Source organism: Neophocaena asiaeorientalis, unplaced genomic scaffold (assembly GCF_003031525.2).
Source record: "Neophocaena asiaeorientalis asiaeorientalis breed wild unplaced genomic scaffold, Neophocaena_asiaeorientalis_V1.1 scaffold137, whole genome shotgun sequence".
In the NCBI taxonomy this organism is placed as follows: Eukaryota; Metazoa; Chordata; class Mammalia; order Artiodactyla; family Phocoenidae; genus Neophocaena; species Neophocaena asiaeorientalis.
In genome coordinates, this window is record NW_020171804.1 from 2,514,951 (window position 1) to 2,540,394 (window position 25,444).

Sequence of the window (25,444 nt, forward strand, 5' to 3'; positions counted from 1 at the left end):
CTGACCTCACGTCACCCGCAAACCACCCTGCCGGATTACAATCAGCCATCGTGCTTCAAATGAGACTCTCAGGCTTGCCTGTGTGTGTGGAGGCCTGGGGCGACGAACACACAGACCCTCACAAGGCTCTGTGCTCGACGGACCGGGAGTGTTATGAAAACATTCTCACTCTTTCCCTTTTACTAATTCAGGTCATTTGTTCCCAGGAAACGATCTGTGTCCCAGGAAAGAAAGGTCATCACCAACATCCTGTGGGGAGGTAAAGACAGACTCCCCGCCCCCATTCCTTCCCCAGATGCCTCCGAAGGCACCGAGCAGGCAGGGAGAAGGCGGCCCTGGGGCCGGGAAGGATGGGGCGCTTCGCCCAGGTGGGGGCTGGCTGGTGGGCTTCTGGGGAACAAGGGCCTCGGGGCCTCGAGGCCCAGTAGGATTTGGACATGAAGATGGGGCAGTGCCAGGCCCCCCGGGGCTGGGGGCTCAGCGCTTGGGCAGGCTGGCTTCTCCACCTCGTCCGTGCAGGGACGCGCCGAGCTCCAGCGGCAACGCCATCGGACGTGCCCACGCACACCGGTCAGCGCGGGCCCCGCACGGCTGACAGGAGCTGCTCCCGCCTGTGTCTCCGGGGAGGGCTGGGGTCTCAGAAGATGCCATGGATGTGAGGTGAGCAAAGCCGTGTGGGAGGGGGCAGGCAGGGGGCATGGATCCTCAGGGCATCCTTCACGGCAGAGAAAGAAGACGCGGGACAGGGAAGGACTCGACCCCCAAGCCAAGGGGGAGCCTTGCCCATACCTACGTGTGGGTGTCTCAGGGAAGCTGGCCACGGGGCTGGAGTTCCCAAGGGGGGCTCTGGAGGCATCAAAGCAGCTGCACCAGGTGCACAGGCCCACATCAGCTCCACGGCTGATCCGTGAAGAGCGAAAATACGTGGGGCGGCAAAAACCTGAGCTTGGCAGCCCAACACCCTTGAACCCTGGCACCTGGATGCCAGGTGACAGTGGGTAAGTCATTTCACCACCGGGGGTCTCTGTTTGCTCATCCAGTGAAGGGAGGGGCTGGCCGACAAAGCCTGGGACAGCAGGCCCCAAAAGGGAAGCTGTTGCCCTTATTACTCGGAGAAGAGAGCTGTCTGTAGACAAAGGTTAATGACCAGACATGTAAGTTAATGGTTAAAACTCATGAATGAAGCCAGTGGGTAGCTGTTGACACCCAGGAGAGACATCTAGGGTGGTCTACGAGGAAGTCGCAGGCTGTGGCCCTCGTCCTTCCCATGGCACAGAGATGCCATCTGAAGCCAGCCTGTCTGATAAGGTCTGAGGCTCCTGCATCAGCCACAGCCAGAACCTGGGGTCGCTGGGCCGAGGTAGGAGAGGCCCCAGGGGTCCTGGGGTCCCCCAGAGCCACGCCTGCCTCACATGGTCTCTCTTCAGGGAGAGGAGCCCATGACAAAGAGTTCTGCTTCTACGGGAGGTGGAAGTGGGCAGCGGAGCTACCGCATGGTGGACGGACAAAGAAGCCAGCCGAGCCCGGGAATCCTCTCCTGTCCGGAAACCAAGTGGCAGCCCCTGCAGTTCTGGTCTTTATCTCCAACAAGGCGCCACATCAAGGCAGGCTCAGAAAGAGCAGAGGACAGCTGGCCCCGGGCTGTGTGCTGTGCAGGCCAGGGACGGGACACAGGGGGTCCGAGGACAGTCTCTGAGCCGGCGGCAGGCAGCTCAGGGCAGAGAGGGCTATTCCACACTGCGTGTGCGCTCCAGTTCTGCCGGCTCAGCCCCCATGCGGGGCCTCACATTTGCGGAAACCTGCTGGAGGCACGGTGCTCTCGCCAGTGCACCAAAGCTCAAAGAACACCCCCTCTGCCGCACCCCCATCCCCCAAGTGTCTCCGCACCAACATTTGCCTTCCTGAAACAGCTTTCTTTCTCCTACTTCCTCTTTTCTCTTGCCAGGGAGTCAACCAGGGGCCAGGAAAAAAAAAACCAAGTCACTCTGCCCAAACAGCTCATGTGGCACCCATGAACAAGCACAGCCTCCCAGGGAGCAAGATACTTAGAATTCCAAACTTTCCAGTAATTATACATAAATTATTCTGCTTCCTTAAAATTTAAATAATTACTACTACCACAATTAACAGCTAAAAGCAAGCTGTTTCAGGTGGATTGCAGAAGCGATTATTGACCCATTTTATGCATGAAGAAACTGAGGCTCCGGGGAACCGGACTTGCTCCAGGAGACAAGGAGGATGAAAGCCCAGGTCTCTGCCTCCATGTACCCTGGGACCGCATGGCCTCACCTGGGGGGGGCATGCTACCCGACGGCCAGGAATAAAGTGCCCTCAGTCCTAGCTCAAGGCTCCGTTTCCCTGCCTGAGCCCCCAGTCGATAGCTCAGCCCCTTTTCTGCAGGATGTCTCTCTCCTTCCACATCTCCTGCTCTACCAAGAGGACATCCCGGGCCTGACTGGAAGCCTCTGATGGTGGCCCTGGCAGCAGCAGGGCAACGACAACGCCAGCGGGGTTAAGCGCACACGAACACGCTCCGGGGATCGTGCTGTGCCCTCACCTTCGGTGTTCCCAGCGCAGAGGGGACCCGCAGCCCATACCTTCCCCAAGTCAGTAAGTGGATGGATGGGCCAGACGTTAGGCCAAAGCCTGTGTTTTTGACCAAAGCTTCACGTAAGCTTTCTCAGTCTCGAAGAAATCCGGGCACGCACGGTTAGGCACAGACGTGTGGTGATCAAGGACCCAGCCGTCTGGGGGAGCTGCGTCTCAGCTCCTGGGAGACTGAGCTGCCCTACCCCCAACCCCGTGCTTATCTCCAGGGGCGGCCCTCGTCTGCTCAGCAGCAATGGCATTATAGTTTTGGAATAAGAAGAGTCTTTGTTATTGCTAGTGGCATTCTCTCCTGCCATTCAAAGCTGCGTTATCCAAAAAAAAATGACTACGGATACATTTCCCCCTCCACCATGATCTAATAAGAATAAAAGCTTATCTATCCCTAGCAAACTGCCAATTACTGTGGCTAGAAATGCCATAATCAGTGATAGTTAAGACTTTTGGAATATTCTTTGAACCAAAGAATTCAATCCCCTAAGTAGCTGGCACCGGGCCCCCTTTGAGAAACAGTGCCAAGGGCAGCAGGGCTCAGTCTGCAGCTGCGGGTCAAGAATGGCCGGGCCAGGCAGAGTGTCACGGGAGGAGGCCCTTGCACACGACGCACACTCACGCGTGCAGCATGACACGGGACAAGCAGGGCTCTGGTAGTGGCTCTCCCCACTCTCCGCCCCACCGGGGTGACGAGGCACAAGCTCCGCAGGACAAGGCTTGCTGCAGCTGGGACCCTCGGGGGCTGGGGGCGCGTCCAAACCCTCGGCAGGCAGACGGGGGGGAAAACCCTCCGGGAAATCCGGAATATTCCCCAAGGTGGCATCTTCCCCACCTCCACTGCGTGCAGGAATCTCTGCTCTGACACGGTCACTTAGGTTTAAAGTACACAGCACACTGGAAAGACGAGCATATTTGTGAGCAAAGCAGACCTAGAATAACCAAGGTTAGAAATCAGTCCTGCCCAGGGGTCAGTGTGAGTAAGAATGCCTGGCCTTGGACAGAAAGGGAAGCCTTCTCCACAGTGAGACCGCAAGTGACAGCAGAAATGTCCCAAAGCTCCGCCACGTGGCCTGATCCTGAGACGACTAAAACACACATCATGTGACACCTCGGAAGAGACGGAGGCAAGGGGGCTGCCGACTTGGGGGCTGGATAACAGTGCAGTGCAGAGCTCCATCCTATAGCCTCGCCACTTCTGCATGTGTCCCAAAGGCTCCATGATGAGAAGTTTAATAAGCAAAGTCATTTAATCTCTTTCTTGAAAAAAAAAGCAGGGCTAGACCCACCTGTAATTTCTCTAGCTTTGTGTGCGAGCATCTGTGTGGTCGTGTGCCCGTGCGGGTAAACTGCGTGCGTGTGTGTGACGTGTGTGTGTTTGTGTGTGCGTGTATGTGGGCACGTGTGAGTGTGGACTGTGTGTGAGTGCCCGTATGAACGTGAAGCGTGTGCGTGTGTGTGACTTCACGTGCGTGCCTGTGTGGATCGTGGGGACAGTGGAGGAAAGCAGGATCCTGGTCCTCACAGGGAGAGCGCACGCACGTGAAGCCAGCCCACAGGTCCACGAAGCCCGCGTCCAGCACACGTTCCTTCCACTCGGAGCCCAAGGACCAGTCGAAAATTCTCAGGAGAGGCTGAGCCGTGAGGTCCAGAGCAGCAACAAAATCCCAGCACTCTCAGAAACCCCATCTCCCTGGACCTCCACCCACCAGGGGCAGCCTGCAGGGCACCTGAGGGGGTCCCACAAAGGTGGGACCGGCCAGTCAGCAAGGAGCGACGCGTGGGCCCTGGCTCTACTGAAGGTAACATCGTACCTGGGAAGCGTGAGAGGTGCAGACATCTGGACCTGCGTAGAAAACCAGGGCCCCGTCTAGGGGTGCCTGCAGCTTCCATATGCCATTTCCAGGCCTCCTCGTTCCCCACTAATCAAAGCCTTACACCCAACCCAGTACACCCAGGCCTCAAGCACTTTGTAGGGCCACCCAGCAATTGAACCCTACCAGGGAATGCAGGACTCCGTGATTCAGGGTCCCCAGACGTCCATGACAGCCTGAAAACCCCAGCCCATCTATGAACTACCCTCAGAAAAGAAGCCAGAAAAATTCTCAAGGCCAGGCATGTGCCCTCACCCCTATCCCCACCCCCTCTCTGCCATTAAAAAAAGCAGTACGTCGATGTGATTGGAAAGAAGGGATCATTTGTTGTGGAGAGAGGGCTGTGAGATGGCCAGGACAAAATTACCGAATTCTTATCTGAAACCAAATTCTTAAGAGCTATTTTTCTATAATTAAAAACATGGATTTCATAGCTCCTCAGTTTATTCTTCAGATGAAAACTATACACCCTATCGAAAAGCATCTAGCAGCCGTTTCTTAAGCGTTCCGTTTCTGTGGCCACGGTCCAAAGCAGTCCCCTCCCATGTACATCATTCAACGCGGGCCAATTCGGCTCCAGAAGCCCCATGGGAGAGCAATGCAACACTTACCTTGGCTTCACATTTCTTGTGGCAGGAATACTTGCAGGCTGCAAGAGAAGGAGAAAGAATGTTGAGCAGTCTCTCAATACTTTCTACATCTCCAAATTCTCAATCCTTGGAGAACGTCCGGACTGAGGGAGGTTTTTCACTTAGACACCTTAGACACGACGCCGAGTTCAACAGAGTGTGGGATGGATGGACACGGCGTCCAAGAACCCAGCCACCCTCTGCAGTGTCAGCGACGGCCCAGATGGCGCAGGTGGGGACGCTGGGGAGCAGTTACAAACACACTGGCTTTTCCAGGGGTTCAGGCGGCCAAATCAGGGCCTTGCAGGAGAAAGGCGGTGAACCTGAGCAGTAGAAAGCATCCGTGTTTGGCTGGAAATTACAGCTTCTCCCTGAAGAAAGGAGAGAAACTTGAAAGTGCCCCAGAAGACTCAGGACTGGCGCCTTTAAATTAGTCAGAAATTGGACATTTGAGTTCCACGCTCCTTCCACTTCCGGACAACTTAAGAACTGACTGTCAGAACAAATCCACGTCTAAATCCCTGCAGGGGATCCTTCAACCCAGGCCATTGTGTGGACTGAGAGAGGCATGTGTTGGTTCGGAGGCCCTAACAATGCAGATAGAGCCGGAACCAATGTGGATTTCACAGGCCCGCCGTCCAGAGGCTGCAGCTGTGCTGACAGGACATGAAAGGCTTCACCCACACCACGGTGGCTCGGGGCACGGGGGCCTGCCTGCCGATGCTTCCAGGCAGAGGCAGCAGGACAGCGAGACAGCACAGAATGAAGCAACTGTACCAGATAAGCCCAGGGCAAGCTCCCATGTGGGCTCCAAGCGGGCATCCATCTGGTGAACCCGTGGGGCAGCTGTGAGATGGGGGACAGGGACCTGAGCTTAGGGGCACGGGACCTGGGGGCTTCCTGGCCCTGTCCAGCTGGGCTGCTCTAGACAGGACCAGTGACCTCTCTGGGCCTCTTTCCTCTCCCAGGGCTATCGTGATACCAAAATGGAATCGTTCACGGGACGCTGCTTTGAAACTGCAAAGCACAATGTCTACGTATAGAAGTGTGTGGTCCTGGAAGAATGAGGCCTTGGAGGTCAGGAGACAGGCCCCGAATCCTGGTTAGCGCTTCGAGGCCCAAACTTTTCACCCCCGTATCTTCCCCCTCTCTTGTGTATGAGCTGAGGACAGAAAGCCGGAACTCGTAGTCTACCTGGGCCCGAATGAGGGTACAACAAAGTAACAAAAACAGCCCGTGCCTGGGGGGTGGTCCCTGGAACTCCAGCAGGGAAGAGCCAGGGTTATTATCTTTGCAAGATCTATTTTTTGAACTCTCTCTGTGCATCTGAGGTTTGTGAAATTATTCACAAAAACAAATATTTATTCTACATTTTCTAACGGGTCCCCCCTTCCCACCCCCCCCACCCCGCAAAGGCGATGAGTGATTTTCTAATTGAGATAAACTGGCCATGGGAATAAAAGAGGCTTTCACACCAGATTAAAATCTCAGACAGAGGACAGCCAGGGGCCAGAGGCCAGCCGGAAGGACTGAGATAGAGAGAAAGGCAGTTGAGGGGCCCTTTGGCCTTTGGGAAAGTGAAAATTAGCAGAAATGCAGGTGAAGACTTCCCCCTGCCCCAGAGGAAGCTCTGTCCACACACGCTGGATGGGGCAGGCCTGTCCACTTAGCAGGCAGGACAGGAGCACGACCTCCCGAGGCAGTCAGCCGGGGAGGTGGCCTCAGGGATCCTCCTGGCTCCTGTGACCCCGCGCAGTCCCCTCACAGTGACAGAGCTGGTCGTGCGCTGAGGCAGGATTGGCACAGGGCGTGGCGAGTGACCTCTGCCCTGGTCTCCTGGATCGCCCCTCTGAGGGGAGCCTGGCCCACGCTGTGAGGCGTTGAGGCAGCCCTGGGGAGGCGGCCCACCTGAAGGAACTGAGACCTCCCGCCAGCAGGCAGCTCCGCCCTGCCAGCCAGCCGTGCGTGCGAGGCAGCCACCTGGGAAGTGGGTCCTCCAGCCTCAGGAGAGCTTTCAGGTGAGGCAGCCTCTTAAGGGATCCTGAGCCTGCCCTGCCGGCCCACGTGACTCCCCAGTTCCTGATCCACAGAAGCAGTGAGAAGAGAACGTATTGTCACGGTAAGTCACTAACTTTGGGGGTAACTGCTTACGCAGCAGCTCGACAAACCAATTCCACCCACAAAGGGCTGCGGTCGGTGGAAAGCAGGATGACAGCGGTGTGACACGTTCATGGTGGACGGCCCACTGGGCCACGAGAGAGCCGCAGGCCGTCATAGGGCAAATCGTCACATCCACAAAGCTCAAGTGATCACAGTGAATTGTGCAAACCGCCCGCGCGCCGAGGCGGGGGTCCTGGGAGGTGGCCCCACGGTATTATGAACTTTCTACCCGAACGCCAGCAGCGTGGATGGTCCCTCAGGTTTTCCCCGGAGTAGCAATTCACCCTCGGCTTGTGGGATCTGTGGGCGACCCCAAGCGAAATGCTTCCCGCGTGTTCCTTGCCTTCAATCCTCGGGACCACCATCAGAGAGAAACTGGGCAAGTGCCAGGACCCAGCAGGGCCTACGCAGGCTGGCATTCCAGCCCGTATCTGCCCCCACTTTTCAACCAGCCACACACTGCCTTTCCAACATATTATAAACACTGATGGGAACAGCGTCCAGACCCGGTTTCCAATCCTGTTGCCCACAGTAGCAAGGGCAGCTCCTCAGCACAGATGCGACATCCAGCACTCCCAGCCTCCCCGGCTCCAGCACCTCGGACACACCCTCCTCAGATTGCGAGTGCCGCCGCCTCCTCCAGGAAGCCCTCCCTCCCTCCACCCTGCCCCGCCAGGCAAGGCTAAGTGCCTGACAGGGTTGCGGGAGCCCTGGCCACATTTCTCCCTCCAGCACCCATCCCATCGTGCATCATTTCAAAGTAGTTTCTGTGCGTCTATATCTCCTGACCAGGCCAAGCTCATCCAGGGAAGGTATCATCTGTTGTGTGCCTCCACCTTCTTGGAACAGCGACATGACAGGAGGGACAGAGGCTAACAGACTGAGCGCCCACCATGGACAGTCTGATCACAGCTCTCATCCCACAGCCACCACCAAATGTCACCATATCCCGCAAAGGCGCTACAGATCTTCTGCCTAATTCCTGATGGGAGCCTGGAGCTCATGGATGAGACCTGGGGTGTCATTCCCTGGACAACGGCGTACGACCCTTCTCTGTTCCAGGTCCGCTTTCAGAAACCAGTGCCCGGCAGGACCACACAGGGCGGGAGCCTCTTCACCCGACTGACCCTCTGTGCAGCACAGCCCCCAGGATAAAGGAAGGCCCCGGAAGGCACCAGAACTTCCCCAACAGAATGCACCCCCCCCAACTGCAGAGGCCAAAATGTACATGAAAAGACAAAATGTACACGTTCACTCTGACCGTCAGCTTCTCATCTACCCCTTTTCTCAGGAGCCAGCCACTGGCAGCTCCTACTTTGTTGGTTTTTTCTCGGCTTTACTGAGGTATAATTGACAACGTTGTATGTATTTAAAGTGTACAAATATGATGATTTGACATACATACACACTGTGAAACATTTACCACAGTCAAGTCAATTAACACATCCATCACTCGCATGGTTACCATTTTGTGTGTGTGGTGAGAACACTTAAGATCTACACCCTCAGCAACTTGCAAGTACACAAAACAGTGGTGTTAACTACGGGCACCACGCTGTACATTACATCCCCAGAACCAATTCGCCTTATGACTGAAAGTTGGTACCCTTCGACCAACACCTCTCCATTTCTCCAGCCCCCAGTCCCTGGCAACCGCTCTCCTACTCTCTGTTTCTAGGAGTTTTCTTTTCTTTTCAGATTCCACATAGAAATGGTACCATACAGTATTTATCTTTCTCTGTTTGACTTAGCATAATGCCCTCAAGGCCCATCCATGGTGGCAAGTGGCAGGATTACCTGAATATTTCATTATACACACACACATACACACACCCACCACATTTTCATTACCCAGTCATGCACTGATGGACACTTAGGTTGTTTCCATGTCTTGGCTATTGTAAATAATGCTGCAATCAACACGGGAGTGCAGACATCTCTTCAAGATACTGATTTTGTTTCCTCTGGATATATACCCAGGAGTGGAATTGCTGGATCATATGGTAATTATATTTTTCACTTTTTGAGGAACCTCCATACTGTCTTCCACAGTGGCTGAACCGATTTATATTCCCATCACCAGTGTATGAGGGTTCCCTTTTCTCTCCATCCTCGCCAAAGCCTGTTTTTTCTTGTCTTTTTGATGACAGCCATTCTGACGGGCGTGAGGTGTTATCTCATTATGGTTTTGATCTGCATTTCCCTCAGAATTAGTGATGTAGAGCACCTCTGCATGTACCTAATTGGCCACTTACATGTCTTCTTTGGAAACTAAACTTTAAGAAACTATCATTTGATTTTTGGTGTAATATCAAAAAAGAATATGCTTTCTTTTCCAAATACGTATCTGTATAGAGCTGGATTTTCTTCAAATACTTCAACCAAAACAATGTTTTGTCCATGTTTTTTGATGGATAATTTTATGTGTCAACTTCACTAAGCCACAAGATGCCCAGATATTTGCTTAAACATTATTCTGGGTGTGTCTGGGAGGGTGTTTCTGGATAAGGAAAATATTGGGAATTGCAGACTGAGTGAAGCTGACTGTCCCCCCCAATGTGGTGGGCTTCATCCAATCCACTGAGGGTCTGAACAGAATAAAAGGGGGAGTAAGAAAGAATTCTTTCTCCCTACCTGACTGTCTTCAAGCTGGCACAACGGTCTTCTCCTGTCTTGGGACTAGGACTCAGAAAGGAACTACACATTGGCTGTCCTGGGTCACAGCGTGCCGACTACAGGTGGGACTTAGCTTCCACACTGTGTGGACCAATTCCTTACAGTAAATTTCCTTCTCCATATACATCCTGTTGGTTCTTTTTTGCTGAAGAACTTTAACTGATACCGTGGTGAAAAACACTGAATGCAGAAACAGCTAGGAAGATCCAGCCTCTTAAGTCACACAAAGCATGCGCCATATATATATAGGTAAAACAATGCCCCTCTTCTCATTGTACGTAATGAGGAGTAGGACAAAGGGATATCAAAGACTCGTTTCTGCCATGAAGAAAGAAGTTACTGAAGCAATAAAGAAGAAAACTTATATCCACAAATAAAATATGGAGTACTATTGAAAACTCATAACTTCTAAAGAGCTAATATGTGACAATGCTTATAACAGGCAAGGTGAAAAGATATAAAACTATGTACAGTACAAACTCTGTTAAAAACAGACACGTGCAATGGGCTGGGCCTCACGTGAGAACGGAAAGGGGAAAGACATCGTCATACTCAGTTACAAAAGGACGAGCTACACAATAAATCACGCTGGAGAAACCAGCTCGCTCATGAAAAATAACCTAAATAACATGAATTCCAGATGAATCAACCATGAAATTGTGAAACTGGATGAGAACTGGAAAAGCAGAAATGAACATCAGAATAAAGTACGGTAGAACATCGTTATGACCATAGAGAAGGGAAGGCATTCTTAAATAGGAACAAAAACAGAAATGAAATGAAATGACGGGTAGATTTGAATAAGCGGAACCTTAAAACTTTCACATGACAAACACTCCACAAAAAAAATTAGGCAAGCAACTGCTCGCAATGTCTGCAATACGTAAGTTGGAACTGGTAAGGAACCGACATTTCTGTAGGTCAAAATCCATCAAAACTCCGCAAAAGTCCTACCTAATTTAATGATAGAAAGATTAATATTATAATATAATGAATTCTTAGAAATCAAGAAGAAAAATTATCTAAGTTTTTAAATGAGCCAAGGATTTGAAAGGCTAGTTTACTAAATAAACATTACAGACATCTTTTCTGTATCTCTTTAGATGCTGAGCCTCAGTGATAACCAGGCGAACGAAAATCGTAATAAAGCGAGACACCATTTTTCATCCATTGACTTGCAAAAATGAAAAGCAGAGAAGCAGTCAAGTGAAAGAGTGGGTTGAGCTCAAGGCCAAGGTCAGGGTAGACTCCCTAATGCTCCCTCAGCATTTCCCATCAGGAGCCTTTCTCCACCCTGGGAGGGGGTATGTTCCCAGTGCATTTCTCGTGAGTTTCCTGCAATTAATGACACACGAATCCTCACCTCCACAAGTCTGAGGTCTGCATTCCACACTCGGCTCCCTGGTCAAACAGGGGCTTCCAAAGTCATGGGTAGGAATCCGCTCCCATAGCAGCAGCTGCCCAGAGCGTCTGGCTCTGAAACGCCCCACATTGTTCCACGTTGTCTTGGAACTGCTATTCTCCCGACGTCTCCAGGAGCCTTGGGAATCCAGGCCCCTGGTTTACAGGCCTGTCATACAATACTCTACACATATTTACCAAGAGAGAGACGAGCCCTGGGCATCACCTCTGCTTCTCCTGCCTCTGCCCTCAAGCTCACCAGCTTATCCGCGTCCACAGTCACCAGCTACACGTGACGGGGGACCGGACGCCCACAGCAGAGGGCAGAGGGCCCAACGCCACATTCACTGCTTGGTCACACGCTCCTCTTCCTCGCCATGTTGGTCATAACTGCCACCATGTCCTGCGGTTCTAATTCAGCACCTGGCACAAAGCAAGCGCTGACTATCTACACTTACCGATCTGCCCATCCAGCCCTAAGCTTTGTCTATTTATCCCTTAGGATATTGTAGACAGTGACAGCCTGACAGACAGGACTCCCCCCTCAGCCTCAGAGCTCCCCCCTCACAGGTCACAGCTTTTTCACCTTTTTATTCTAGCAGGTGCTTAATATGTGTTCCGTTAACTGAAGGGGGAAAGTCATTATCGAATATTCCTTACAAAACCCCCTCCGTGCCCTTTTCCCTCTGGTTTTGCTCCTTTTCTCAACCTTCATTCCCTTCAGGCTTCTCCCTACGACTGAGAAGCATTTCTTTATTTTTTTCCATTCCAGTCTGTTCTCTCCTATTCCATTATTAGATCCAGCCTTGATCTGACACTGCATCCTCTCTGGATCCATCTCCCCCATGGGGCCAAATCTCGCAGAACCCACAATTCTCAACACCCAGGAAAAGACTCACCCACTGAGGTCTAGAACGCCAAGATCCACCACGCCAGTGCCCTCAAGTGTGGGTCTGGAGCAAGACCGTCCGTGGAAACTGGGCCACTGAAGCCACCCGAGGGATCTTGGTGGAGCAGTGAGAAGAGGTCACCTGTTCAAAGCCCTGGCTGGTGGGGAGGGCAGAGCAGGAACCGCTTCAGCGGGGTTCTCAGCAGCAGAGGGCAAACCACACCAGACACTTAACCCATCACTCACCGGCCATCTGCGGCTTTCCCTGTAGCTACAGTTTGAGAAGTAGGGGCAAGGGAGCCTCGATGTGCAAACGACAGCTGCTTAAAAGTTAAATTTTTTCGGGCTTCCCTGGTGGCGCAGTGGTTGAGAGTCCGCCTGCCGATGCAGGGGACGCGGGTTCGTGCCCCGGTCCGGGAGGATCCCGCGTGCCACGGAGCGGCTGGGCCCGTGAGCCGTGCCCGCTGAGCCTGCGCGTCCGGAGCCCGTGCTCCCCAAAGGGGGAGGCCACAAAAGTGAGAGGGCTGTGTACCGCAAAAAAAAAAAAAAAATTAAATTTTTTCTTCTAAGTTAACCACATAAAAAACTTGTGGCAAAATAGGTTAATAGGTGAAAATAAGGGACTTGAGGGTCAGGAAGGAACTAGACAAAAACAGTAAAAATATTAAGCTCGAGTCACAGAAGACACACCTAACTCTTCTCCACCATCACCAATGTCACCATGACCAACAGGAAAAACAACGTCGACATGGCCGTCATCACTAACACTACTGGACACTTCCTTGGGCCAATCAATGTTCTTTGTGTTCCTCGTGCATTTAATCTGTCACTCACAATGACTCTAAAAGAGAATTCAAGCACAGGGTGGCAGGGCAGGAACCCTGGCAGCCTGTCTCCAGGGTCCATGCTCCCCTCCACCATGCCCTGCTGCTTCTCCAGAAATGAACCAAAGGAAGGGTCTCTTCGCCGAGGCCTCACACAGCTTGTGCGTGGTTACTGAGAGAAGACACATGATGTCTACAGGCAGCACACACACACGGCCTCGACGTGCAAATGTATATGACATACACCTAAACTACAGGGAGAGGAAACTACTATACTGTCCGAGGGTTTTACGGTACCTGTATAGCTTACTGACAAAAGGAAGAAATCCTAGACATTAACTACTCAACACGCAAATTGTAAAGGTCACCAAACTGAGGGCCAGGAAAGGGGCCTGTCCAGGGCCACAGCGGCTTCTGCAGGAGCCAACCACTGACCCTGTCAGGCCCCGTCTATACCCGCAGAGACTCTGCCGGGCTCCCAATCCAGCAGCAGCCCCACTTCACACACGATGGCATCCGTGAGAGGCAGACTGTCACAACCACCCTGGGATGGAGTCTTGCATCTCCCGCACACAGCAGTTTAATTTAAGAAGGTAACGTCTAAAGGACTTCTGGCACATAGAGTTCTTTCCTTCTCAAAAAAGAGTAGCTACTGTTTATTCACACAATTTCTACAGTTAGGTACATAAATACGATAATCCATTGAGTATTCTCACAGGTGTTTAAATTCCACCGTATGAAGGAGTTCTAGAAAACCTTTTTCTGAAGAGAAATCGGCAGATATCTCACTAACAGTGATACAGGTGAGTCCCCAGCCCCTCAATGCACATGTGCCCAAGGGGTGACACTCACCACATTAGGAACGGCCTCCATGCAGGACCCAGAAATCAGGACTTGATGCCTGCATGGGCACCCGCCACTGGGCTTCCTTCCACACCGCCCACTGCCTGTCCTGGAACCCACGTGGGGCCCCGGGCACACGGGCATCCCTGACGTCAGCGGGCCTCTCCACCAAGTCCTGGGCCTTGGCCCTCACGCAGACCTGCTCCCGGTTACTTCTCCAAGTAGCGCAGCTCTCTGGGGCCCACATCCAGGCGGCTGAGTCCTTGGGCCAAGGACATGGCTTCCCCAAGCCACACAGGCCCCAGAGGTGGCCTCTGCGAGCCAGCGGTCCCGGCCACGTGCTTCAGGGCAGCAAATGCCACCACCCGGCCACGGGGGATGGACCCAGGGCCCCTCAGGGAGAGTCCGTACACGTCCCCTCGGCTAGAGGGCTCGGAACGGAGGAACGTGGCCTTGAGATAACACAAGGAGAGACCAGGTGTGCACACAGGGAGCGTGGCATGTCTGCTGGGGCATACGCACCGGGAAGGGAAGCGTGAGAGAGGAGCTGCCCCGGGACCCGCGCCCAACCCCCGATCTGTTTCCACTGCCTCCAAACTATGCAAACCGTCCCAGCCAAGCGCTGGGGCGACACACGGGCGCGGGCGCCTTGGGGTCACGTTGTGTTTGCCCTGGCTTCCCTGCCCAGGAGACAGTGGCAGAGTGTCCCTGAGGGGAAATGAGACGTGGAGACGAACCCCCCTGAGGGAGAGGGCACCTACGGGACCGTTGTCAGTGAATGATTTTCTTCAAGGAAAAGAAAACTAGGTGGGTCAAAAAAGTGATCTCCATGGGGCTAGATTGTGAGATAAAACGTAACCACACAGCGATTCTTGGAGCAGAGAAGCGTGGGCCACACAGGTCACGAGACGGCACTGCACAAGGCCGGACTGTCACCGCCCTGCCGCCCTCCTGCCCTTCCGTGTTGGGCACAGGGTCCTCGGGGCCAAGACGCAACCAGGCAGCGCAGCACGCAGTGGGATCCTGAGATCTGGCTGCCCTCCCCCAACAGAATTCCAGAGAATTCCACAGCCACGTGCCATCCACACCATGCCGACAGGCCCCTTGGTCCTCCCTGACATCTCACACACTACACACTAAAAATGCCATAAAACAGACCATTAAGAACCAAAGGATAATCTGGGAGCCCTCCTGGCCCCTATGGGCCTGGGAAGCTGCAGGACAGGGAGGGAGGCGCAAGCCCGGACATGCACTCTCACGCCAAGCCCTGGACGGTGCTGGGGGCCGTGAGCATCCTCGGGACCAAGCAGGGAGCCAGGCCCTGGCCTGAGAGGAGAGCCTGGCTGCTGGGCACCGCTGTCTCCAAGCTGGTCAGATCTCACCGCTTCTATTTACTTTGAAAAGAATAACTGTTTCTTGTAGGTGGTTAGAGCAGAGGCACTGAGATTTTAAAAAGGACATTTGGGCCTTAGTCAGCTCGGGCCTCAGCTGTGCAGAGATGAGAAGGAAACTGGCTCTCCACAGAGACAAGCTGTCACAACCAGGCCGTGTTAAACGTATGTGGGAAACAGAGCCCTTGCGCCTATGGAGCTAAACCACCTTCGCTTGTGCTCATGACCTGCACGTGTGGACAGCAGCCAGCCAAGGGCCCCGGGTGTCACCCACGTGGGAATCGCCCATGGCACATTCAGTTGGAGGCATTGAGGAAAAAGAATCATCACAGCAACTGCAAAGCTAAGTACCAGAACGTGGGCTATAAGCACCTCACACCTGTCTCATTCGGACCTCGCACCAGCCGTCCAGAGGAGGAACGGTTACAACCCACATCGTGGACTCACAGCAGGAGACTTTACCCCTGACAGACTCAGAGCACCAGCTTGTGCTCCTAGCCCAGCCACGTCTCTGTCACACCCTCCTCTACGTTTCCGTGTGTGTGCATATGTGCCTGTGAGCACGTGTCCATGTGTGTCTGCACATGCACACGTGTGTGTTCGTGTACATACACACCCATGCATGCCTGCTGATATGGGGAGAGGGCCCGTGCTGAGGAGGCCTGGCGCTGGATCCATGTCCCATGTGCACCTCCACAGGTGACCCCTCAGCCCCCGGGGCCCGGCTCACCCTTTCTACATGGAGAGGAGACACCAGGCCCCGTGAGACAGGCTGCATCCAGGGACAAGGTGAGAGGGCCATGCACTCTGAGAAGCAGGTGTGTCAACTTTGAAATAGAGACCCCTGGGGGACCGGGGAGGGAGGGGGCTTCTGGCATCCCCACGAGGCCACAGCGGGGGAAGGACAGGTGGGAGCTGGTGACGTGCTGACGGCACCAGGGCACCATCATCACTGACCGTGGAGGGGCCCTTCAGAGGAGGGGCCACAGCTGCCTCCTGCCCGCTCTTGGGTCCCAACGAAGTGTGACCATCGTGCATCCTTCCTCGAGGCTGCCCAACCCCAAAGCAGCCATCAGGGACCGTGTGCCAGGGTGTCCACAGGGGGGAAAGGGAGCCCGGAGGCAGCCCTGAAAATGTTCTACGGAGGAAATCCTAAACCCACCGGTGATGAGAAGCCCCGGAACAGCCCAAAGCCTTCTGCCAGGTCCCCCAACCTGCCTCCGTTCTGTGACACAGAACCACGATTCTAGGGTTCAAGGGAAACAAGAGACGTCCTGCTCACATGTCCCTTACACAGATTTACTAACGTGAAAGCACAAAAAATAGCAAGTTGCCTTGATTACCTGGGTTTTAAGCACCAAAGAGTGAAGCTGGTGGCTGTTTACCGACAGGAGCAATGCCTGACAACACGCTGAAAGGGCAGTAACGCGATGACCCTCACTCAAAAGAGCCGAAAGTTTTCATCTGTAAACTCGGGTAAGAGATCAGAAAGTAGAATAACCCGAGCTACCGACACTACAGGACAGACGGAAGATACGTCATGAGCCACTCATTGCTGCCCCCTCTCCCATAGGACTAGCTTTGCTCTTGCTGGAAACATTTCTCATGAGTACATATCTGTGTAAATATGGTCAGTCCCGGTCCAGTGAGGGTAGGGGGAAACTCAGGCTGAGATGGGGAATTCCGTGATTTAACTTTTGGAAACTCCTGAAAAAAGGTTTCATTTTGGATTTTTGTTTGTTTACTTGCTTCGGTTTAATCAACATGGGAACAATAAACGCGGACTCACCTCGGCATGAAATCCCTTGACCTTCGATAATCTGTTTGCAAACGCCACAGACTCTGGGTTTTTTAAAGGCCTTGTTCTTAAAACTGTGCAGACTCGAAGTTAATTCTTCTGGCTGAAAAAGTAGAGAGAGAAAGTGTCAGCTCTTCCATTCGTAGCCCGTTTGCTCTTTCTTTTCCCTTTCAGGAGATAATAAATCCAGCCGAGTTGGTGAAGGGTTGAAACAGGAACTTGACCAGGCAAACAGAAAAGAACAAGACAGCACCCTGCCAAGGCTGGGATCCCAGGGGCCTGGGATGCCCCGTCAGCACGCCCGGTGCCAGGGCCCTGGTGGCGGCCCACATGCTACCAGTTCATAATCGCCTGGGTGAAGGGCTTATGTGATTGCGTATTAGCTTACAAACTGCAGGCTTACAGCCACTGCTTCTGTGACAAAGGAATCCACATGCATTCCCAGAATCTTAACGCTTCTTCCTCTGGAAGAAACGATCAGCAAACAGCACAATTATAGCAGAGGTCACTAACCAACTGGCTTCCTGGCCACTTAGCCTCTCTGAACTGCTGTACTGAGGAGAAGCTGTCACCAGACCAGGGTGACAAGATAGCAGTTCCTCCTTAAAGCTGGTACAGAACTGAACCCATTACACACACCGGCACTGGGACGAGGGGAAACACTTATGCACCAAATCCGTGTTTGTAGCGTCAGGGCTCATAGCTATAGCTGACGATCTTATAAAATTTCAATTTGCCTTCGAAACCAAACACCAATCATACTCCCATTTGCTGATAGGTGACAGTGTATTCTAACGTAACCTATATCCACATGGACTCACAGAGGCCATGACTCACACCAGAATAACTAAAATTCATTGAGATGATGAAATGTTACCGAGAATGGGAGACAAATGGTACAACTACTTTGGAAAACGGCTTGACAACTTATACACACTTTTAAACCTACACCAATCTTATGACTCAGCAATTCCACTCTTACAGACACCAAAATACATATGTCCACAAAAACACGTGCAATAACGATCAGAGCCACCTTATTTAAAACTGCCCCAAACAGGAAGTAACCCAAATGCCCATCACAAGGAGCCTGGATAAACAAACCATGGTATATTCATAAAATGGAATATCATTTGGTATACACAAGAGCAAGCTACTAATACATGTAACATCATGGATGAACATCAAAAGCATTATTACGCTAAATGAAAGAAGTCAGACACGAGCACACAGTGAATGAGTCTCTTTATAGGGTGTTCATGAACAGGTAAATTAACCTATCTAGTTCCTCAGAGGCAGGAAAAAAATTAGGTGAGCTCTACGAATGCCCCAAATTCCTACATGGAGAAAGCTTCCAGGATGCAGAGAGGGAAGGGGGAACCAGTTTACTACATGGATTGAAGGAAAGGAGTTAAGAATTCAGGCTGGGGCTTCCCTGGTGGCGCAGTGGGTGAGAGTCCGCCTGCCGATGCAGGGGACGCGGGTTCGTGCCCCGGGCTGGGAGGATCCCACGTGCCGCGGAGTCACTGGGCCCATGAGCCATGGCCGCTGAGCCTGCGCGTCCGGAGCCTGTGCTCCGCAACGGGAGAGGCCGCAGCAGTGAGAGGCCCGCGTACCGCAAAAAAAAAAAAAAACTTCCTACGATATACAAAAGCTGAAAGCTGAAATAATTCATCACCAGCTGACACGTACTACAAGACATGGTAAAGATAGTCTGGGCGAAAGGAAAATGATATCAGATGGAAATACAGCTTTACACAAAAGAATGAAGACCACTAGAAATGGTAATTACGTGGACAAATATGTAAGATTTTTCACTTATTACTTAAAACTCACTAAAAAAAATTAACTGTTTGAACAAAAACTAATAATGATGTGATGTGAGGTTTAACATAAGTAGAAGTAAAATTTATGATAAAACAGCACAAAACTCAGGAAAGGAGAAATGGTATATACTTAGTATATACTACTGTAAGGCTCTCACAATATACGTGAAGTAATAACACTGTCACTGGAAGGTAGACTGTGACAAGCTAAAAAAGTATAATATACACCTTAAAGCACTACTAAAATAATGAGTTATAGGTAATAATACAGCAAAGAAGATAAAACAAAGTTATTTTAAAAGTTCAATTAACTTAAAATGATAAAAAAAAAGAGAAGAAGCTGTAATAAAGAACAGGTGAGAGAAATGGAAAACAAGTAGCAAGATGATAGATTTAAACCTCACCATATTAGTAATCACATGAATGTAAATAGTTTAAATCTCTTAATTAAAAGGCAGGGATTGTCAGATTTTTTTTTCAAAAAAGACAAAGGATAGAAAAAATATACAATGATAATGTTAATCAAAGGAAAGCTGAAGTGACTATATTAATAACAAAGTCGATTCTAGATTAAAGAACATTCCCAATGATAGAGAAAGGCACTGCGTAATGATGAAAGGGTAAAAGCAACAAGAGAATATAACAAACCTGAACAGTTATGTATCTAATAACCAAACTTTCAAAACATATGAAATAAGAACTGATAGAATTGCAAACAGAAATAGGCAAACATACACAGTCTGAAATTTCATTACCCCTTGTTATAGACTGAACTGTGTCCCCCAAAATTTCATATATTGAAGCCCTAACCTCCAATGTGACCATATTTGAAGATGGGGCCTTTAAAGAGGTCATCAACATTAAATGAGGCCATAAGGGTAGGAAACTAACCCAAGAGGGCTGGTGTCCTTATATGAAGAAGAGACACTAGGGAAGCTTTGCACACAGAGGGAAGTTCATGTGAGGACACAGTGAGAAGGTGACCATCTACAAACTAAGGAAAGAGGCCTTGGGAAAAACCAAACCTGTCAATACCTTGATCTGGGACTTCCAGCCTCCTGAACTGTAAGAAAATAATTTTCTGTTGTTTAAGCCACCCAACCTGTGTTATTTTATTATGGCAGCCCTAGCAAACTAACATACTCTTTCTCAATAATTAATAATTATTTTTATCAATAATAATAATTGATAATTATTGCAGAAAATAAGCAAGGATACATAAGCTTTGAACAATATTATCAAAAACTTGACCTAATTGACATTTATAGAACATCTGACCTAACAGCAGCAGAATACACATTGTTTTCAAATGCATATGGAATATTTAGCAAGGTCGACCATATTCTGGGACATAAAACAAGTCTAAATAAATTTAAAAGTATTCAAGTCATACTAAATATGTTCTCTGACCACAATGGGATTAAATTAGGAATCAGAAACAGAAAGGTCTCAGTAAAATTCCCCAAGTATTTGGAAACTAAATAACACACTTTTAAGTAGTGCATAAGTTAATACATCATAGCTAACTGGGTTTCTCCCAAGAATGCAAGTTTGGTTGGTTTTACATTCAAATGTCAATCAATTAACTAAAACAAAACAGAACACAACAACAACAAAAAAAAAATCTCTTATAAAATCTAACTTCCATTTCCTGGTAAAAAAGCCAAATAGGAATAACAAGGGACTTCCTCAACTTCATAAAATCGTCTATGTGAAACCTACAGTAAACATCATACTTAATGATGAAAGACTAAATGCATTCCCTTTAAGATCTGAAAGAAGGCAAGGTTTCCTGCAATCAATATTTCTATTTAACCTTGTCCCAGAAGTTCTAATCAGTGCAATCAGGCAAGAAAAGTAAATAAGAGGTATCCAGTTTGGGAAGGAGAAAGTAAAAACTGTCTTTAATCACTGATGACATCACTGTTTATGGAGAAAAAGCTGATGAAATCTATGAAAAAGCTCCAGAACTAACAAGTGAGTTTAGCAAAGATGAAGGATACAAGATCAATGAATGCACAAGCTGATTGTATTTCTACATACCAGCAATAAACATCCAGAAATTGAAATTCGAAAAATATTACCATTTATATTCGTATCAAAAATATGAAATACTTAGGGATAAATCTAACAAGACTGCAAAAGACCTATAAACTAAAAACTACAAAACACTGTGGAAAGAAATTAAAGAAGATATAAATAGATGGAGAGATATACCATGTTCATGGGTCAGAAGACTCAATGTAATTAAGACACAATTCTTCCCATAGAATCTATAGATTCAACAAAATCTCAATCAAAATCCCAGAAGGTTCTTTTTTTATAACTGGCAAACTGATTCTAAAATTCATATTTAAATGCAAAGCACTTAAAACTCCCAAAACAACTTTGAAGACTGCACATATTTAAGTGTACAATGTGATGTTTTCTATTATATTTTGAAAATGTGTCTTTAGTATAAAAACATTAAACTAAAGAGTTTCAAAGAAAGTATGTTCTTGGGATTCTACATAACTAATAAATACGAGGTACTGAATGAACACCTTGAATCCTAATTTTCAACAAAGCAAATGCTCCTCTGATACTGATAAAAGGAAAAGCAAATACACAGCACACAGACCACAACGCCGTATTCCTTGACCAATGGCTGACAAGGAGAACCCCATGTGCAACTACTAATGGACTGGAATTGGCAGAGAACTCTTTCCGACATGCCATTCCAACTTTAAAGCATGCTTTGCCCATCCCCAAACTTTCCCCTGCTATTCAAATTGTCTAGAATGCTGGTAACTTATAGTTTTCTACTGTGACCATTTCTAGTCCCACCCTCCCCCAAGTCCTTCCTGACCACTTCAAGTTCCTCAGCAATCCTACAGCAGTCTCATCACTCAATCACATATCCCCTGGTGTTGATCTTGTCAAGGCTGTCAAATGAGGCAAAGTGTCCTGCACCAAGCAGAAGTCTTCTCGCCGGTTCTGCCACCTGCAGTACGAGCTCTATGACCCAGGGCAAGTCATACCTCTCTTCAAGGGAAAGGATACCGCCCCCTCCTACCTATTAACCAAGCTACTGTAAATAGTCAAATGCTATGGCAGGTACCAGTTATGAACACTGGCCGTCTATGGGAATCACTTGGGCAGAGTTTTTAAAACAGCTGTGCCTAAGCTCTACCCCAGACCAATTAAAACAGATTATCTGGAGGTGGGACCAGACGACAAATCTTTTCACATCTCCTCCAGTGACTCTGATCTGCAGCTGGGACTGAGAGCCTCCACTACATAATGGACCATACTATAAGAAGCTATTCCTCATACGTGGTAAGGCACTATTATTACGTGCTTGTTCACACGTCTGTTTCTGGTTTTCTCAAGAGACTGTATACTTTTTGATAGCAGGGCTCTTGTACTCCATGCCTATAAAAGAGGGACGAAGGTACTGCTATCATGAAGTTCATGACATTGGCAGGGCCCTTCTGTGCTGTAACCACTGTTCAACAAACGAGGCACCAGCACGCGAGATCAAGACCACACAGCCAACAGATAAGGGATATGGGCTCAGAACCAGTCTCCACCCGAGTCTCACGCTCAGACAGGAGTCGGCGTTCAAGTAGCTGACAAACACGGCCCTCTATCGTAATCCCGCCAGCTGGTACATACTTGCCCCTCCCTCATATTTCAGTTATTTGTTTACACACCTTCTCCCCTGTGTAATTTCCTAGAGGCGGGACACCAGGCGCTTATCCATTTGTCTTACGAGGCCCCTGCACAGTGCCTGGTAGACAGTGAACCACGGACCCTCAATTAATATTTGTTGACTGAATGAACTGGCCGTGTTCTGTGGGCCAGCGGGGTATACTGTGACCTTTTATTCCTTGCAAATACCTTTATTATAACGAGGGAGAAAGAGGCACTGTGTTCCTGTGATATTCTTGCGGGCTGGGCGACAGCTAGAAGCCTGGAGGAAGGAAACAGCAGAGGTGCTGTAGGGAGGCTGAAGCCATTTCAATGGCTGGATGGCGGAGGAATTCATTTCAGATAGTGTAATAACATCTGCTCACGCTTCATCTGTACATAACATCTCCATTGTGAAGTGAGCCTAGACAGGATTAGACTGCCTTTGTTTTCACCTGATACTGTGCTTTCATTTCTCCCAAAGAGGCGGGGCCAATGAGGGCAGGAAAATTGCATTTAATTGTTAGGAGCAGGCAGTTGGAAGGGTAGAGAGCAAGGCTGCGGGTTCCACAAGGACTCCCTGAGGGGTTCAGGGTAATTAGTGCTGGTCTTGATTGTGAGGTCTCTTTTTAGAAAGAAAAATCTCTGCAGAATTGAGCGAGTTTAAGTGCCCCACAGCAGCGCAGAAGGGTAACCTTCTGCTCTGCTCTGCGAAAATGCAAAACCTCACAGACCTCTCTGCTAGGTTCTCTGGGCTAATGTTCCGGAAGCAACAGTTACCCACACAAAGGCTAAATTAGCACAATCCAAGCTATATCTTCCTTCCAGGAAAGAGGATTTAGGGGTGGGTTTTCATACCTGGAAGCTTTCAGTAGCAATTCTGGGGGCGGGGCAGATACTGAGCAAAAACACCAAGCAACTTGACTCTGAAGTTAAACGCGAAAAAAACTTCCTGCGTAGGCAGAGTGGACCCCAAACCTCTGGGGTGTTCCTGCCCAGAGATGTTTCCACCCACCAGCAGCCACAGGACCCAGGGTACAGGGACACCCTCTGCATACCACACACTGTCCCTAAGCTTCCCAGCAATAGTGTTTGTTAAACTAAAAATAGAATGCAACACAACTCAAAGTGATGCGAAGCAGCTGACAGTCTGACAAACTCTCACTCCTCAGAACCTTACATAAATTTCCGGGAAGACGAATGCAATAAATACCTAATTATTAGACTCAGAGAAAGGACTGCTGAGCCTAGTAAGGAGCCGCCTCCCGGCATCTGCTCTGTTTAATTCAAACGCCATGGAGGACCGTCCCAGGACCAGGTATCGTTACATGGCTCTGGTTAACTTACATTTCTGCAACAATGCTAGTGCACCCTCACACACCCACAGAGCTAAGCACCCTCTTCCTTTGCAAGAAACACAGGCTACGAAGCGAGTCCGCGAAATTGCCAATGTCCTACTTCCATTCCAGGAAAGGAGTCCAAGGAAGTGTGTTCAAGAGGGAGTAGGATTAGAAAATTAAGCCAGAACTGTCCCCCACTCCATGTGGGCTCACCAGGGCGCCGCCGGCCTCCCACCAGGCAAAGCCCTGCTCCCCCTCTCTCTTCCTTTCCTGCGCAAGTAACACGCGCATACACGGGCACACGCGGGGGGACACGCGCGCGGAAGTGCACGCGCGCGCACAAACAAGGACACACGCGCACTCGCGGACACATGAGCACGCGCAGAGACAAGGGCACAGGAGTGAACGAACGTGCACGCGCAAACAAGGGTGCACGGGCACCCGTACACACTTGCACGTCGGCACTCAGACTGGGGTACGCGGGCACACACAAGCCCACGCGCACACCAACCCAAAAATGCCCCCACCCCGTCCCAGCGCCCGGCGCGCCCGCGTCGCCGCTCCCAGCACCCTGACCCTTGCTCCAGCGCCCCTCCCCCGTCTCGGGGCTCCCACTCACCTGGCGCCGGTGCCGGCGCACCCGCGCCCCGCGCGCGCACCCTCCAGGCGGCCCGGGTGTCAGGGCGCGCAGCCGCATGGCCGCCCTGGCCCCCGCGGAGAGCCGGGCCGGGCGAGGAAGGCAGAGGCAGGCGCGGACCCCTCTCCGGCGGCGGTGCCAGGCAGGTATGCCTCCTGAGCCCCTGCGTCTCGGCGTCAGGAAAAGTTCGACCCCGGGAGCCCCGGAAAGAAGCGGCCGCCAACTCCAAGTCCACTCTGCCGTCAGAAGTCAGATGCCGGGAACAAAAGCCAGAAGAGTGAGCGCACGGTCCCCCGGCGCCCCTCCATCTGACACGAATTAGCCCTCCCTCCCCCACCCCAGACGCAGCTCCAGAGAGAAGGCAAAAGGCTTCTCAGCCAAACCCAGGAAAAGTGGAGAAGAAACGCCTCCTAGGGCAGGGCTGGGGGGCAAACCTTCCATTGCCCTGCGTCGCCCTCCGCCCTCCCACTGGATTTACCCCCGCCTCTGGCTGGAGTACAGCTTGACTAGGATTTCAGACCTCTCCAAGAATGCAGACCCTGGGGCTTAAAATCAAAACCCGCAGGCTCTTTGCCTTCGGGGATTTTAAATCTTGTATACTGTCCAGTAAACCTGCATCTGTAATGGTCAGTATCACTGGTAATCTACACTGCTAGCAAACAGTGGCTTTGGAGTGGAAAGAAGGAAAACTCTCATGCAGAAAGGCCTCTTTCCAATTTGCTTCTTCAACTAAGAAAAGCAAGCAGCAGCAGCCTTGCCAAAGAGGGTTGAGAACCAGGTAGAGGTTCCAGCAAGCTCAAAGTGAACGGTTATGGCGCCTTCCACACCTGGGGTCTGGGATCCACCGCACCCCTCCGTCCCCTTCCCATCCAAGGTGCCATCCAGC

General features: G+C 50.6%; 1 protein-coding gene across 1 annotated transcript in view; it reads right to left on the reverse strand.

Annotated features, from left to right (window-relative positions):
- TNS3 (tensin 3) overlaps window positions 1–24,560 on the reverse strand; it is a 192,997-nt gene extending 168,437 nt beyond the window's left edge. The window contains exons 1-3 of the mRNA XM_024744006.1: window positions 24,541–24,560; window positions 17,075–17,186; window positions 5,084–5,121 (exon numbers count right to left, since the gene is read on the reverse strand). The gene's annotated coding sequence lies outside the window, so the exon portion shown is untranslated. The remainder of the gene's footprint in view (window positions 1–5,083; window positions 5,122–17,074; window positions 17,187–24,540) is intronic.
- Between the last annotated feature and the right edge of the window lie 884 nt (window positions 24,561–25,444).